The sequence below is a fragment of the Onychomys torridus genome, chromosome 18, assembly GCF_903995425.1.
Source record: "Onychomys torridus chromosome 18, mOncTor1.1, whole genome shotgun sequence".
Lineage (NCBI taxonomy): Eukaryota > Metazoa > Chordata > Mammalia > Rodentia > Cricetidae > Onychomys > Onychomys torridus.
In genome coordinates, this window is record NC_050460.1 from 13,345,399 (window position 1) to 13,351,398 (window position 6,000).

Genomic DNA, 6,000 nt, shown 5'->3' on the forward strand with positions numbered 1-6,000 from the left:
ATTGTGCCTTAAGTGACCTCAGATATAAGGCATCCATCTATTTGGCTTTTTCTTTCTGGGTCTCACCTTGTGGCTACTTCTTTCTGACTTATTTCAGTTCTGATTGTGAGAGTAGGTTACACAGCCTCCGTTCCTGGAACCAGCTCCATGAAGCATGTTCTGGTAAATCAGTGTGCCTTTGCTTGTGATAATATGAAGAATCAACTCTTTGGCTATCTCTAAATGCTTTAGGAGAGCAGATTCCTCCATAGATAAAACTGTAATTGTATGGTTAATAGGTAAAGAACTTAGGGTTTATGTATTTTTCTCTTTAGTATGCTTGTAAAGTTCTGTGTTTAAGCTATTATATCCCGTGATATTAAAAAAAAATAAATAGAAGGAAATCCAGAAAGCAGAACAGAGAGAATGGTTGCAATGATGTAATTATGAAGATATATTTTTGTTAAAATGGTTAAAGGAAAAAGAAAGATAAATTAAAAAGATTAGATTAAAGGTCAGACTTGTCTTAAGACAAGAATATTCCAAAAATGATAAAGATAAAAATTCAATTATGAAGTCAAACTAGGTTGTAAAATGGTTATGAAGATGAAAACAGAGTTATAATTATATTGATGATAATTACAGGATTTTTAAATTTTTCAGATCAAAAGTCAATACACTGATATATACCTAAAATGTGGTCCTCTGTATGTCACCTATATTCTCTTAATTTTAGAAGGCTCAGAAGTAGGCTCAGTGGTTAAGAACATTTGCTGCTATTCCAGAGAACCAGAGTTTGATACACAGGAGGTCATAACCTCCATATTACAGTTTAAAAGAGCTAATTTAAATTTCATACATCGAAGATGCTTCTTTAGATTTCAAAACACCTTTAACCATACCTCTTTCTTGTCTCCTGGTCCCCATGAGCTATACTGAGACAAATTTCCCACTTTACTTTCTCTAATAAAAACATATGTATAAATATAATTAGATAAAGAAGTTCTTTTCAAAAACATTAAGGAATACCTTGGAATTTAGAAATAATCTTAATGCATTTTACTGTATGATGGATATAATTTCTCTTTTGCAGTATAGTTGGCATAATAACTAACTTCTGTGATGCAATGTAATCTACCAAGTTTTATTTGTAATATTATTTATTTTTGAAATTTATTTGTGTGTGTGTGTGTGTGTGTGTGTGTGTGTGTGTGTGTGTGTAGTGATGACTATATGGCATACTATACATGTGGGTGTCAGGGGACAATCTGGATATCCATAGTTTCCATAATTATTTGAGTGAAAAGGGTCCTGCTAGGCCCATAGTGGGTGACATTATTAGGAGGTGTGGCCTTGTTGGAATGAGTGTGGCCTTTTTGGAGGAAGTGTATCAGTGGAGGTGGGCTTTGATGTCTTGAATGCTCAAGCTAGGCCAAGTGTCTCAATCTCTTCCTGCTGCCTGCCCATCCAATTCGGATGCAAAACTCTCAGCTCATCTCCAGCACCAGGTCTGCCTACATGATACCATGCTTCCCACTATGATGATAATGACTAAACCTCTGAACTGTAAGCCAGCCATAATTAAATGTCTCCTTATATGAGTTGCTATAGTCATGGAGTCTATTCACAGCAATAGAAAACCTCTAAGACAATCTCCTTCCACATGTGGTTCCTAAGGATTGAACTAAGGTCAACAGGTTTGGCTGAAAGCATCTTTAATACATGAACTATCTTGCTGACCCAAATGTAATTATTTTTATTTACAAAAATACCAAATGGAAAAGATATGTAGATATAAAGCATTTTTTTTTTGATAAAAGAATGTTAGTATGAAAGAAATATTTTTGATTGATGGATTTATTAGGGAGAATTTATAAATCATTTTTACTCATGGTTTTAATCAGTATTATGAGAATGAAATTAAACAGAAAAATAATATGATTAAACCCAAGTCATCATGAGGTAACTTATTTTCCATCTTTTTATTTAACATAGCTTTTTTCTAATCTAATCTAATCTAAATACTATTTCCTCTACCTCCACTCATCACAGTTCCTCTCCACATCCTTTTCTATTCAGTTCACTCCCTTTCTGTTTCTCTGTAGAAAAGAACAGTCTTCTAAGAGATAACAACAAAACTTAACAAAATATAAGTTAGAATGAAAACTATCATATCAAAGCTGGACAAGACAGGCCAAGAGAAAAATAGAAGAGCCCCAAGAAAAGGGACAACAATCAGAGACTCACATGTTTGCATATTCAGGAGTCCCATAAAAGTACTAACTGAAATCTATCGTACATATGCAGAGGTGTAGACCTGTTTCCATCCTGTGGTTCCTGTTTCAGTCTTTGTGAGTTCATATGAGCTTTGCTCAGTTGTTTTAGAGGGCCTTGTTCTTCTAGTGTCCTCTGTCCTCATTAGGAGGTACTTTACATGAGATAAATGAATTTTCAAAATTGGTTACCTTTCACAGTAAATTCCTAGGAAATGAAGTAAAAAAGATACTTTCCTTAGTTAGAAAAGATTCCCTCAAGCCAAAGCAAAAGACTCTACTTGTAGGATTTTTTAATTCTTTGTATATTCTTAAATGGTAAAAATTAAACTAATTTCAATTAGCTTAGCTACAGGTGAAGATGACATTGTGTCTTTACGTAATTTGTGGTTTGGTATAACTGTTGACTTACTCAGACATCCTATGTCACTAAAGACTAGCCATTGTCTTTACAGGATCTTTTCTACCAGGACAGAGGAAGAAGGTTAACTTGGCAATGTGAATTCCAATCCACTTATTCTAGTTGGGGATTACCCAATGGTTTTTTTTGTTGTTGTTGGTTTTCTTTTTCCAGACAGGGTTTCTCTGTAGCTTTGGAGGTTGTCCTGGAACTTGCTTTGTAGACCACGCTTGTCTCTAACTCACAGAGATCCACCTGCCTCTGCCTCCTGAGTGCTGGGATTACAGGCATGTGCCACCACTGCCCAGCTCCCAATGGTTTTAAAATAACTCTTGTTAAGTCTAATTTAAAATTCTTACCTCCTTTATCTGCTACCTTTACTTTTAAAGATTTACTGTGATCTTTATTTATTTTAATTTTAGACACAGTACTTCATGATGTCATATGTTAATATATTAGATACAGAGGATAAAACAGTAATCAGTCTATATCACAATGGTTAGCAGATCAATATGGTCCAAGTATTTCTTCCTTCATTGCTTTGGTAATTGTCTGTTTCTCTCAGAGATCTACCTTCATGTTGATGGGCTGTGAGAGTATACAGCAGGTGATAACTGGTGTTCATGTGTCAACCCACCAAATGAATGACTCTTTGATGGGAAGCCTCACTTGTCAGGGCCACGAGGTTACTGACTATAAATGACCAGTTGCTCCTGTCTGTGTTTCTTTCATGTGCCATTTCATTTCTTCCCTAAGAACTTCATTCCTTCCTTAAGAACAGAATGATATCTCCCATTTAACATGAATTTCCATGTAATGTGTACATGTAATCTCTTGATTACATCTTAATCTTATGGGCACATATAATGGTGGATGAATAGAAACATACTAAAATATGCTTCGTAACGGTATCCATGTGGACTGTAGACACTTAGAAGTCTTGTTCTCCATCCTTAGCAACTGACAAGGCAAGCTGGCCAAATGAAGTGTCCTTGTGGAATTTCCATAGAGTAGAATTGGAGGTGCCTGGCCTTGTTGGATTAAAACCCTTCAAAAGAATTATAGCTAGCTAGAAGTGATAGGGAAGGTGTCTGGTCTTGTTTTGTCTTAGTCTTTCAAGAGATCAATAACACCTATGTTTCCTTCAGCTTCTTCCACTGGCACCTCCCTACTCTGATTCAAAAATCAATTAACACTTCGTATTTATTTGTACACAAGTTTTTAGTGCAAGATTTCAGGCCTAGTAGACTAACTATGTTTAGGTCCTGAGATTCAGGTAATTAACAGAAAAAAGACTGTTACCTGACTAACCATGGCCTGATATTATTAATCATACTTAGGAAATATAAAATAGTATACGTATTCTTTGGCTTTCCTTACATCTCTCGTTGCCTCAGTTTCTTCACTTGCACCCCTGTAGCTGTCCCTCTGAGAGATGAACTGAAATGCTTTAAGATCTGCAGCTGCTGTCAGTCACCAGTTAAGCTGACCAAGTCTTTGCCAGGTGTGACTCTTCTCAGAATGCTTGTCCCTGAGAATTAGCTATGTAGTTTTTAAAAAATTACTAACAAGTTGTTAATGAATGGATATATGTATATGTACATACATACATACATACATGCTTGGGAATTTGATTTGTGATGGGTAGAAGAATAAAGATGTAGAGAAGAATAAAAATGAAGAGAAGAAAAAATATAGAAGAATAAAGGTGGAAGAAATGAACAGCACATATAACGAAGAGCATTTGCCTGTGTGAATGAAATTATTATAGAAATCTCTCACTTTTCCCTCGCTTCTGAGAAGCATTTTCTCAGAGGTCCCTGGGCAGAGGCTGAGAACCAACCAATATTTGTTTAAAGAAAGAATCATTTATGCTGGAAACTATTGATACTTGATACACATGACTCACATTTGACAGTTTATTGTCCTCAAGGTCTGGGAGAAATGTAATCCAGTTGAGTTGAGGCACCTGAGAGAGAATTTTAAGATATTTTGTAGACAAATGAAATGTTTTTTATTGAACCAAGAGAAATATTCTTAGTTTTGGTTTGTTTTAAAATGTCATTTTCATTCTAGAGTATTCTTAGATTTACAGGGATTTTTCCAGCACATTATGCCACAATACCAAGTGCTCTCTTTCACTGCCAGTTTATTGGGTTAGGTAATTGCACTTTAGCTTGGCATGTCTGCTAAGAATAAGGATCTAACAATAAAGCTCAAAGGATTTTACATTTCATTTGTATTTTTTTCCTTTCTTTCTTTTTTTTTTTTTGGAGCTGAGGATCGAATCTGGGGCCTTGCGCTTGCCAGGAAAGTGCTCTACCACTTTGTATTTTATCCCACATGTTATTTTTTTTCCTCTGAGAATAAAATCCAGAATCCCATCTTAGTCTTTTGTTGCCTGCAAATGTTTTCCAGACTTCTTTACTTCTCTGGAGGTTCAGTGTTTTGTGCGGTACTCGCATACTTCAGTACTAATGTGAAGAAGATCCCATGATTTGAGGATGACTGTTGATTTAAATTATAATTAGATCCACAGTGCCTCAGTTTGCCAAGTACCTGGAATTACAAAGGTAATTGCACAAGGACTTGGGATTAAGAGGGGAACAGTGAGATACAGGAGATAAGAAGTGGGAATCAAAAAAACAGGGGAGTGGGCTCTAACTAGTGTTGGGTGGTCAGTACGGAAGGAAACAGAGCACAAGGAACAAATAACACAACACATACAGTGTTATATTTTACATTTAACTAGAATTATGCACAATTCATATAAGTATGTATATGCATATAGATCTGTATGTATATATACAAACATAGGTGTGTGTGTGTGTGTGTGTGTGTGAAATGAAGTTATGCCTCCAAAGAACCATAGACTAACAAAGACCCCAGTGTCAGGCATGAAAAATCTTTTGAATGGTTGTTTCTTCATGTTAGTTCAGATGACTCCCAAGGAAACAAGGACTGTTGGTGTGTCTCTTGGTTGTCTTTAAGATGTTGAATGTGAGGTAGTATTTTTATTTTGAGACAGGGTTTCTTTGTGTAGTTTTAGTGCCTGTCCTGTCCTGGATCTCACTCTGTAGACCAGGCTGGCCTCGAACTCAGAGATTTGCCTGGCTCTGTCTCTTGAGTGCTGGGATTAAGGCGTGTGAAACCACTGCCTAGCTTTTTTTTTTTTTTCCTGCAGGGATACATGTAGGCAGAACACTGTATATGTAATAATTAAATCTTTAAAAAATTATATAAAAAGAGTATTTTTGAAGACAACTCATGCTTAGAACACAGGACTCAGATAATTTGAGTTGGATCAAACTTGAAAGACTTCATCCTGCAGTCTAGCTTTCATGGTAC